The sequence below is a fragment of the Zosterops lateralis genome, assembly GCF_965231275.1.
Source record: "Zosterops lateralis genome assembly, contig: HAP1_HAP1_SCAFFOLD_77, whole genome shotgun sequence".
Taxonomy (NCBI): domain Eukaryota; kingdom Metazoa; phylum Chordata; class Aves; order Passeriformes; family Zosteropidae; genus Zosterops; species Zosterops lateralis.
In genome coordinates, this window is record NW_028154595.1 from 206,337 (window position 1) to 218,879 (window position 12,543).

Consider the following 12,543-nt stretch of genomic DNA (forward strand, 5'->3'; position numbering starts at 1 on the left):
CTGAAACTCAGCGGGAATGAATGAGTTATATCAGTGTGCATAAAACACAGAACAATAATAGTATTGCAGCATTTTCTCCTGAATGTAGAAAAGGATTTCAGAATTGCCATAGAAGGAATGAGAAGCAGGAGGAATCTCATGCTGCTCTATGCTTAGTTCTTAACACCTGTCCACATCTATGGTGAAGGTAGTAACTGATGGATGACGTATTTGAATTCCACTTTACTTTCATACTTCATTACATTTCTTCCTGTGATTTATTCATTATGTGTTGAAATATTTCGGGGTTTTAAGTAGGTGGGCAGACAAGCGCATGAATTAATGAGAAAATGTTGAAATGTTGGATCTTGGTAGATGATTAATGCTGGATTTTCTGTTCTTTCTGAAAACTAGTTAGGCTTGTTCTTAGTCTTCTTACAGATAGGAGTTGCAAAAAGCAATCTTTGATATTTTCTTTGCAAGGTTTTTTAAAGTAGGGACATAAAATGTGACTTTCTAGAAGTGGGAATATGCAGTAGTCCACATTGATGCTGCTAAAACAAAATTCTGAATAGATGTAATTGCACTGCAGTCTCGTGTGTAAGGAAACAGATTTTTACTTTTATTCTGTGTATAATTCCTGTGCCTGTACTTTTGTTCGGTGCACTTAGGCAGACACAGCATAAGTACTGCCCATGGTTGTCAGTTCTGCTTGCTGAAAGTGGCACTGTCAGGCAAGAAGAGTTATGCACAGGAAAGCCTCAGGGAAAGTTTTTTTGTGTTTCTGGACAGAACACCAGAGAGCTCCCACAGACCACCAGAGCCCAGGAACTGTACCCAGTAGCACAACTACCACAGAAATTTTCACTTGTTTCACAGACCCTGGTCTGTGGATAAACCTGATTGATCCTGTTACAGGGTGGGAGTGCCGCACTGTGTCTCTGGAGTCCCACCTATTTAGGTCTTGGGTAAATACAGCCGTGTATTGTTTGAAATTAATAGGGGGTTTACCTTTCAGCAGTGGGAAATGTGTTCTGGAAACTGCTTCAAGGTTTAAGAGGACATGAATAGAGAGAAAAAGGTCAGCCAAGCAACGGGTGTGCTTTCCGAAATGACTTTTTTTTTTTTTTAAAAAAAAGAAACATCATTCTCCTGATTTCTGAAGGCAATTGATGCTTTTAGTGTCACTCATCTTAATGTGGGTTGCAGAGATATCCATAAAAGGTGGGTTTTCTGCATAGGTGCTTGAGGGTAGATGTCAAAGAAGAGTCTAACCTGCTGCTTTAGAAGCCTTAGAAGCAGGGTGGTGGACTGGTCTCTGGAAACGAAAAAAAAAATCCTTTCATTTGTAAACTGAGTGGATTCACAACTTGTATTTATTTGGATCCATTTTCAGAGTAGTGTTACAGTTGGTAACATTCTGTGTATCAGTCTGAGGAGAGCAAGCAATTTAAAACCACTCAAGGGAAGTTTGTTCTTGAGCAGTCATGGCTTCTGGGGTCAGAATGAGAAAACCTTTGTTTTATTTTTAGGTGATTCTTTATTACTACTTTTTGACCCGATGGAAGTCACAAAGAAATTTGAAAATGCAGGTTATTATATATTTTGTTGTCATGGTGAGATCTTTAGGCATGAGAATATGGATGAACAAGTGACTAGAATACAAGCTGGGGTGTGCAGACTTAGAGCTAACTCGCTGCTCTCAGGCAGCTCTTAGTCTTGGTTGCATGCAAGATAATTTGTTGCCCCTTTGCTGAAGGCAAGACCATCACAGGCTTGGGAAGCTCAGCATCTATTGGATGTGCCAGCTGAACAGACAAGATTATCCTGCCTCAAGGTCCCAGGAGAGTCTTGATCTGAGATTGTCTCAGATCACATATAACACACATCTACAGGATCAGACTCTTCAAAATTGAAAATTATGTTTTTTCATATAGTAAAATGGTGTCTCCAAATAAATGTCAGCAGGTGAGGAAGAACAGGAATCATGGCTGAAGAAAAAAAAACCCAGCCTGTGAAACAAGGACTGTTGTCCGTGATTTTCTTTCCAAGCTCTCTGCCCTAACTGCTAAGTGCAGAGATTTTTACTCTCTTCTCCCTGCTATGAGTTGTTGTTTCTACTGGAACGGATGAACTGATTGAATATTTATCCTGATTCTTGGACAAAGTTTTACAGCCTGTGCAGACTCTGGCCTAGTTTAGAATGAGTTTGGATATGTCTGCATCATTCCTGTAGGCGTAACCTCACTGGTTTGTGCTGGGCCTCGCTTCTGGTTTGCCTGAAGCATGAGAATGCAGCTCCAGACTTGTCACACACTTTCATGTGGGAACCTTTCAGTTTGTTCTTGAAGTCATCACAAGCTTATTATGAATGCCTTAAAAATAGGCCTTCCTAATTTCAACTGCTGTTATGCAGTTAAAAAAAAAAAAAAAAAAAAAAAAAAAACAAAAAAAAAAAAAACAAAGCAGCATAGGGTTAAAAAATAAGTCATCAAACTATGTTCCTTTTGTACTTTAAAAATCCACATATTTTAAATGCATTGCTGCAGGGACTTCACTCCCGTGTGTAGAAGAAAACCCTGGGCAAACAGATTCTGATTTTGTTTGGAATGCTGAGGAGTTCTAGTAACACTGTTGAAAAGGGTGTCAGTAATGCAGCTTGCAAGCAAACAGATGAGTGTAAATTCCCTCATAAATATTAATTTTTACCTCTGTTAGATTTTTGTTTTGTTTACTAAGTAAACTAGCAGCACAATTAAAAATCAAAAGTATGGAATGAATTAAGACAGCAAACTTTGTCTTGAAACTAAGCACGGATTGAGTCCCGGAGTGTGAGCACTGTGAGGCATTGCAGCTGTGTGCTCGCTGTGCTGTGCTGTGCTGTGCACTATTATTGAAAAGCAAGCCAGGGGACTATGTGTCAACATCCTATTTCTTCTGGCACACAGCACTCTGGTAATTCTGTCTTCTGGGAAAGCTTCCCTTAATACTCTCATTTTGAATCCACTAGTACAATGCTATTAGAAGAAGGCTAAATTTACTTTAATATTTGCTTTATTAACATAATGAAAAATGACTTACAGATTTTGAAAATGTCATACAAATATCATGATTTCTATTATTCATTGATCGTGTCCTGGCTCAGATATTAACTCTGGCGATCAGTGACCAGAAAGATCATGAAGGAAAGAGGATTTCCACAAAAATTATATTCTATATCATAAACATACTTTCTCTATTTTTAATTTAAAACTTCAAAGAATCTTTAAACTCAAACAGTGTTCACTTTAGAGGGATCAACCGTGTCTATGCAACAAAGTGCCATCAAAATGCCCTGAAAAAGAGCAGTCTTCTTCCAGAAACACATTTGCTTAGGTATATGTATTTTTAGCATCTTGTTGCATAAATCAGACATGTGTAGGTTACAAATTCTTGTAGGATGTGTAGGCCACAAGCAGCTGTTCAGCATATGACAAATTTTGTCTCCTATGTGTACAACGAAGTTAGCATATCTTTGTCAATGTGTTACACTATAAACAGCATAAAGAGAAAGTAGTATCCAACCAAGTTTTAGTGGCTTTTCTTTAGGTGGCTCAAACCTTAGTGGAAGGTACACCTGGTTATCATCCTCCTCCCAGTTCCTCTATTTCATGAAATAGTGTGAGCCTTCTTCTTACAATTAATGTGCCCAAGTCAGAGCACAGGCATTTTATATCTCTGCCCTAGTAATAAAAATTTCATAAGGTACATTCTATGACTTTGCAAGATGAGAACTTGATTTGATTTCCATTCTGAAAGGCAAAAGGAATGTTTGCCAATGCTTCAAGTACTGAGGTTTGCATCCAAAAGGTCCTCTAGCTTTTAATTATACTATGAGTTAACATATTACCAGGCTGTTCAGCAATTAGAAGTATCATAGCAAAATAGAAAAATGCATGGGACTCACCAGGGCTCTTTAAATTGCTGGCAATAGAAGGAAATGCGAAAGGTAAGTGCAATTTTAACAGTTTTTAATTGGTGAAGTGAAAGTAAGTTTTGCTCCAGGCAATGGTAAAAGACAAAGCACATGGATTTGAAAACTCTTCTCAATAAACAGGAGTTGCTTTTCTTGTGCCACTTTCTGAGTGTCCTGCAACATTTCACTGGTGCTGATTTTCAAATGCAGAGGAACTCTGAAGTTATATTTGGGTAATGATAGTCCTCCTGTCTGACTCCTCCCCTGTTGCTCCTGTACTAAGCCCCCATGCTCTGGCTGCTGCAGCCTCCTCAGATATCAGTGTATATCCTCATGCTGAGCATTTTGGCAGTGCTTTGTTCCATTGACCAGGTTGGTCCCTCTGAAATGGGCACCATTGGCTCAGTTTAAAGATATTTTGTACCAGTGAGGCTGCATTCATGAGATGTCTTGTGCTGGTAAAACAAGGTCACCTTCACCCCCTTCTTTCATTTATACTCCAACCTTCTTGAAACCTAGTGTCAAGGTAGTTGCACTTCTTGGAGGCACAGACATGAAAGGCAGTATTTATTAGAAACACTTGAGCAAAGTAAGCAGATTCACTGAGCTAAAGTCAGATCTATAGTTGCTTAATGCCAAAGCCTAGCTGGATTATTGTTCCATGCTTCTGAAATCTTGCCAATTGTTTATCTAGCTGCATATATGGAGATATATATTAACATCTGAAAAAGGAAAAGCTCTCATTATACATCAAATTCTCAGACTTAGCTGCTCATCTGTGAGTACAGAGCACTGAACAATTCTTTTTTTTTTTTTTTTTTTTTTTTTTTTTTTTTTTTTTTGAAAACTTCTGTTCACACTTTTACTTAAGAATTATTAGCTCTCTTCCACATTCTTTTGAGTCCTTAATGCCTTCTCCTGTGTCTGGGGTTTGTAGCTATGCCAAAATACAGCCAAGACAAAGAACTCAGCTCAAACATAGAGCTGTTCTGTTGTCAGACAATGTGAGCAGTAAGGAACAAAAGGTTTTCTAAGAGGTTGAGCTATTAATTAATTTTTTTCCTTCACATCTATGCCATATGAAATTACATGGCTTTTGTGAGTTCCACTACAGGGTTTTCTTCTTTCAAAGCTTTTCCATCCCCAGCAGGGTGATGCAGAGCATGTCATGGGCAGGGGCAGCTGGGGGATCTGTACAAACACCCCACTCAGTCCCACTCCCTCAGTTTTGCTGTGCCTTTAATTGAAAGTTAGACAGAGGCAGAAGCAAACTCTGCCATTAACAGATGTTGGGCCAAATGCTTTGTGACCATAAGTTCAGGCTAACTCCCTCTGACCTTGCTGAAATAACAGGGCTCTAAGCCATGGAGGGCTTGGTCTGTGTCCAGGGGAGTTTTTGGAAGATTCCTACATTCCTAGGGGATTTTATTGTTTTTAAGTATTCATGGTTCAGAGGAGGAAAAAGTGCTGCATGCCCACCACAGAAGATTCATATCATGTATTGTGTGTTTTCACAGTGCTTGCCAGTGCTGTTGTGTTGGCTGAAGGCATTCACAGATTCCTCTGTGGCCAAGGGTTTAAAAGCTACAGCTGAAAGTTTTTAAACACGCCTGGCTGTAGAGGGTTGGGTCCTAAGGGTGATGGTTCAGGGCTGCCTCTTGTGTTTCCATAATTCTTCCTTTTCTGCTGCTAGTGTGGGTTTATTTGCAAGGCTCCTTTCACAGGCACCTCTGAAGGCTGCTAAGCTCTGAGAGCAAACACTTCCCTGAGGGCTTTGAGGGGTTCTTTTGAAGCTGTGCCAGGATCAGCTGTGTCACGCAAGTGGATGTTAATGAGGAGAAATTCAGTGACCTTAGAAGTAAGGCATCACAGAGTTGTGCTAAGGGACCATATGCTGGGATCCTTGCAGGAGTCTTGTTAAGTTGATTAACTGTCAAAAAGGTTTTCTGCGGGGATGAGGCATATAGTTATGTCAGGCTGTGGGCTTAACTGCAGAGACATAATGAAGCTAACATTTTGAATTAGAGTAGTGTTGTCTTCTGTAAAAAGTTACTAAAACATTTAATGATAAAAAAATTGGAAAAAAACCCTTAAGATCTTTTTTTCCCCAGTGTAATGATAGGTCAAAAATAGTTTTTATTCTTAGAAAATTATTTTTAAACCTGAATGGTATAAACAGAAAAGAATATGAGATGATTGATCTTAAGTAAGATCATGGTCTTTACATTTGGTTTTGATTTCTTTTTTAAAAGAGAAGAAATCATAAGAAACTTTTCCCTTCTACATGTTCAGTAAGTTTTTTAACTTAGTGTCTATGTGTTGAATAATTTTCATATAAATACAAGTGGAAAAGGCTTTGTTCTTTTTTTTTCTATTTTTTGTCGCCACAAAACTTGGATAACCTCTTATAAATCTCTTATACTTTCTCTATCCCTGCCCTGCACTAGAGGCAACAATCAATCTTTTTATGGTTATCCAGGCAGTTTAATTTATCTTTCCTGTCCTTCCCAGTTGCCCAAGCAGACCAATAATCTTTTGTTTACTTGAACTTTGTGTCCGTCTGGACTATGTGAAGGCAACAGGCTCGGGACAGAGTCCAAGGCAAAAGAGTTAAATTGACCCTGTTGCATGACAACTCCATTCAGAGGTTCCCTGCTTAATTAACTATTTCTGTTGCCTAAGAGCCATTGTCATGGTCCAGTGTCCAAATTGGAAGGAAGAATGTCCAGAATTATGTATTCCCTCAGACCTAAGCCAAGTTCAGAGACACCAGAGAGCAGGAAGCCCAAAGGAAAACTGAGACTGCTTTGGGGACAGTGAACAGTTTTGGAGTCTCCATGAGAAGCCTCTCTCCATTTCCCTGCCTGTTGGCCCAGCATCAGTCTTTATAAGCTCCAAGCCTCCAGATTTAGGCAGAAGCAGCAGAGCAGCTGGGAAGCTGTGGGGGTGCTGGTGGTACCAGCTAGACTCAGCTCCAGCCTACTGCTGCTCACAGGTGCTTGCAATCCTGAGCCATCATCCTTACCCACAGCCTGGCCATAGCTGGAATTTGGGATATACCGAGGGAACTGGTAAGTTAAAAAAGGTGGTAGTGGGTTAAGTTGTCAGCTGATGCCTGCAAGGATCACTGAGGTTTGCCTCTGCACAGGGTCACTGAACAGGGGTCAGTGCTTTTGTTAGAGTTGGGGATACATGCAAAAACGTAGCTACGGATGTGAAGGGATGGATTACAGTGAATGATATGGGTTTAACTCATCAACACCTGACAGCCCTTTTGCAGCCCAAGGTCTTCTGGAAAAACCTTCCAAACTTGAGCTATGAATCCAACCTTAAGCCAAACTCTGACTCTTAGCATTAGTGTAACTGAAGTCTTATCAGACCAATTAAAAAGCTGTTATTCTGCAGCTTCATTTGTTTGTTTTTCAAAATTATTAATGGAAAGCCTCAGTAGTAATAATACAGTCAAAACTGTTATGTGCACATGTTGTAGGCTCTTCACCTTTCCTCTGGTGTCCCACTCGCTGTTCCACTGTTCCTCTGGGCCAATGGTTTCAGCAGGGGGGAATGGGAATGGGTATGGCCAGGCAACAGCTTTTTTTTTTTTTTTTTTTTTTTTTTTTTTTTAATTATTATTATTCCCAAAATGGGTTTTTCTCAGCTTCCAGGCCAGCACTTCTTTTTCTCACCACTGGCATGCTGATTATAGCCCTGCGGCACTCAGCACCAACCCATGCCCTGTCTCCAACATGCTGTGCCTGTACTCCTCTACGGCACCTTTTAGGAGCCCACCTTTGCAGCCTTTTCTCTCATACCAGGCCTGCATTGCATCATTCTGATAAGATTGCAGAAGTTTCACACCCCACACAAGAGCTGCATGTTGCTACTCTCTGTATAAAAGCCATGGTTGTACCTTTGGAAGGTAAGCAATGCAGGTTCAGTGTAGCTACTTGGTCATTAGAACCAACAGATCAAACCAAGTAAAAGGAAAGCTTTGTTCAGGTCTAGGCAAATTCGGGCAAAGCAAAACTTCCATATCAAAGCTCTACAGAGCCAAAGCAAAGCCTTGTGTCCTGTTACCTGCAGGAGCTGTGCTGGCTTAAAGGGGCTGCAGCCTGCAAGGATAACCCGTTTTTTTAAACCTGGGTACCCATGCTGTCCTGAAAAACTATCCCAAACCTAATCCTGGTCTAGGCATCCTGTGTAGCCTTAAGTGCTGAAATGTTGTGATGCAAACTACAGGGAGTAGCCCACAGTTCAGCCCAGCAAACCCTGGCCAGCTCAGTCACCTTCCTGTACTGGGCTTTGCAGGGTCTGATACCCAGCTTAAGTCCATGGCCCCACATGCAAGTGTTCTCAGGTTCTTCCTGGACCTCCAGCACACTCTTGGGATGAGCCTCTGACCCAGCAAACCATCTCCCATGGGATGGTTGGTGTGGGAGCCCTCACAAGAAAGCGAGTCCAGGCTTATCCAGAGACCCCTGTGGGTGCCAGCCTGGTGCCTTCTCAACACCCTCAAGTTATGGCTCTGTCCTTGGCACTGGGGCACAGTGGTGGAAGTCCCGCCGGAAGCCAGATCTTCTGCATAGCCTCAGGTCCATGCTTAAGGCCTCAACATTTCTGGCTCTCCTATGTCAGGAGCTGCCAAATCATGTGTCCTCAAAGAGAGGCAGGGAGGGCTGGAACTGTTTTGAAAAATGCTGACCTCTGTCAGAGGTAGCAAGATGAATTTTTCTCTGGCAATACCAGATAAGGCTCTTTTCTCTCTGTTTTGGCCTAAGTTTGACATGGATCACGTGCCAGGATCCCCTTGCCATGTCAATTTTGTAAAGAAGCATGGGATCCTTTCTGGGTTTGATGACCAATTTTTTTTCAGACAGTGTATTTTAATATGGTTGGGCAAGGGGGAAAAATTCATTCATTTCATAACAATCTTGGCTATTGTTTCAGCAACTGGTATTCTTAACTTTATCCCATTTCATTTCTTGATCAACCCAATTTCTAAGTGGGGGATATTTTTGGTAAGATTATGACTGATTCTGCATTTGTGGTTTTAGCTGTAGGAAGCTGGAGACTAAGCACAGGACAAATGCTAAAGGTCCTAAAAACCACGCCTAGGTATTGCCTCTAAGTACCCACAAAACACCTTTCCCATCTGACTTTTCTGAATGACTGCAGTAGCATCTATACGTGTAACCAGAGAATTCCCAGGAGTTAATCAGGTTGAGCAGGTTGACACCTTGATTAGAGGAACCATAAAATGTTCTTCTGTGTAAAGTCTCTGAGGGCATGACCTGAGAGGAATGAATGACTCTTCCTATCTTCCGAGAGCACAGGCAGGCTGAGGCTCAGTGTGCTGTGGGGGTGCTGAAATTGTCTCATAGGTTTTTTAGTTGTAGGTTTGATGTGATTTGGACTTTAACCCTAGCCAGGCAAAGTTCTTGTCTTGGAGGGTTCTTATCAGAAGTTGATAAGAGTTACTAAGGCAACCTAATCCTCTGCCCAGGGTTTCGGTCATCCTATTGTATTTTCCCCCATCACATTGTATTCTCCCCCACGTGTCCATCATCCCCCAGAACCCAAAACCTTCAGGAGAGGTGTCTGACAGTGATTGGTGGTCTCCCAGGACTCCATCCCAAATTCACCTGATTTGTTAATGTTGTGTATTGCATTTTGACCTTACCCACCTGGCTTTGTTTCATTGGTCTTGTAACTTGTATCCACCCCTGAGATTCTGGGAGAACAAAAACCCCCTGTAACCAAGGCCGGGGGTCACTCCCCAGAGGCACAGGCCTGGAACCAGGGGCTGCCCCTGAGTTACCTGAATAAAACCTTTCTCCCTGAGCCTGGAGTGTCCCCTCTTTCGAACCACGGCCGAGACAGCCAAGGTAAAAGGACTGCGGAGCCAAAGACCCACGCAAAGGTACTGTTGGGCGTATCAGAGCTAGCAGGGTGGCCCAGCCGACGCTGAGCTGACCTGAGAGACAGATACGCAAAGCAACAGTGTGCTATAGTGGGGGGGCTAAACTTTTCTTCTAAGAGATGAGATGGGTTTTTTCCTCGTTTGGGGAAAAATTCTCTAAAGCACACTGCTGATCCTAATAGCTCTGAAAGACAGGGACTGGTGAATTTAGTCCCATTCTGCTGGAGGTGTCAGCTTTGTGCCAGGGTGGTATAGAACCCAGTTTACAAATCAGCACGTTAGTACAAGCCCATCTTCATAGGTGAGAGTTTTGCCACGGCCATGACTGTGATGGATGAAGAATGGAGACAGGGCAATGTCTCCATGGGCTCGGCAATCTCCACTGGTGAACAGAGAGACCTTTAGCAGGATGAAGGACATCTGAAATTATTTTGACATAAGTTACAGCAGCCTTTGTTTTCCAGTGTCATCCTGTATTTCACTTGGGTCCTACCTATCTGAAAACTTAACATAGCTATTCAATATTTTGTATGTTTAAAACATTGTCTGTGCTAGTTTTTTCTCAAAATATATATATTTTAAGTGATTACATTTTATAATGTAAAATATCAATATTTTTCATAGCTTTCCAAAATAAATATAGAACTGATCAAATGCCACATTTTCAAAATTACCTCGAAATAAACCTATATTTTCACCAAATGATTTTATTATTTTGCCTACTGACAACTCTAAGGTGGTGAAAAAGATTTTTTTTTTCCCCAGGTAATTTATTAAAAAGCCTAACTAATTACTTTTATAGCTCATTGAAAAGGTTCATCATTGATAAAGTGCAAAAGAGTTCAGTCCTGCCAATAAAACTTTGTACTGTTTGATTGCCAGAATCTATTAATGAGTAAAAGAAGTGTTTTAGTGTCCATGGGCGAGAGAGAACCTAAAAGGAAAGATCTGGATACAATTTAAACTCTTAAATTGCATGCCTGCATATAATGTAATTAACTTTTTCTTCTAAGGGGAAAAAGGCCTAGGATTTTTGTGATATTAGGGTGAGAGTCAAACAGTGGAATTGCAAAAGCAAAATTAATCATCAGAGCAGTAAATTATAATTGAAGCCCAGGTCTGGGTCTAGTGAATGGGATGAAGTGTCTATGCTTTTACATGATCCCTTCCACTAGTGTCCTTAATTTATTTTGCAGATAAACTCCAAAAGGTTAAGTCCTTGAGCTGTCTGTGCTCTAGATCTAAGCCACTTGTTTATTGTGGAAAGAGCATGTATCTCCATCCTTGGAGATAATCAGAACTTGACGAGACATGACCCTGAGCGATCCGATCTAATTTTAACATTGACTCTAAATTCAAGGTTGGCCCTGCTTTGAGCAGGGATCAGACTAGATGAGATCAGGAGGATCCTTCTGACTGGGGTTCTTCTAGGAGTTTGTGTATGTGTATACATGTGTATGCAAACAATTACTGAAAGAAGTTACTCCTTGGCTCCAGGCTAAGGATATAAGTTTCACACCAAAAGCATCACCATGAAATTTGTCATAAGGCACTTTGGCTAAATCAGTGTGTAGAGAAAATTATTTATCTTGCTATTCTAAAGCAAGAATTTAAATTCTAAATTCTGAATTAAATTCTAAAGCATTAAAAGCAATTAAATCAGCTACTGAGCAGTCGACCCATGTGAGTAAGGGGCCACTATTTGAAGATTTCTGCAAGTTATTTTTTTTTCTCCCAAGATACTTTTTTCTTGCAGGAAAAAAACTATACAGTCTTGAGTTATTGGGTTTTTTGTATTTCTCACTCCAAAACAGGTAAATTTAGAAGTCCTGCCTGCCTGCACAGAAAAAAGTTACCTGCAGCAAAAAGGCAGAGGTGGTGGCCTAAGACAGTGTGGAGGCAGGGTGTTGGTCTCTCCATCAGTGTGACTTGATCAGCCATTGCTGGTAACCTGATTGCAATCTCCCTAGGTTGTTTTTTTTTAAAAATTTTCCTCCCTCTATTCCTGCTCTCCTTCAGCTTGTTCTTCTCTCTTCTAGTTGGTCTTATCTAGGAAGAGAACCTAAACCCCATCTAAGTCCTTTTAAAATGGCTGTAATATGTCTGCTGAAGTATTTGTTCGTAGGAGATGGAACACCATTAGGAGAAAAAGCCTCATAGAACACAAGATGTATTACTGTGCGTTGGTTTTTCAACATGCAAACAGAGAGCTACTCCAGTTTTTGGAACAGAATAAGAAACTTTGAAAGTTGGATGGATTTTGACAACTGTTCAAAGCTAGGATTATACCAAGTGTTTCTTCAGTCTGATCTCTGAGGGTTTAATGGGGCTCAGGTTCAGGCAGTTATCTGTGAAGCCTGAAAATTTTGTAATCTAAGGCTCAACTGCATTCAAAAAAAGTTGTGTAAGAAGATGAAAATCACTTTGCAGTGGATTACAGGAACAATATAATTGAGAAATTATATAGAAGCCTGATCATAGCTTAGGGTGATCCCAGTATAAGTCAATGTAACCCTGTGTCAATCCAAAGATTTATTCCATCTTTCAGCATCTGTGAGAAGGTTGCCAGAGCAGCAAAGTAGTTACTGGTGTGTCGTGCTGCAAGGGAGAGGAAAGCAAAGCAAAACAAAAACCCTGAAAGCATGGATGGAAAAGTAAGGATTTTTCTATCAAGAAATCACTCAGAAAT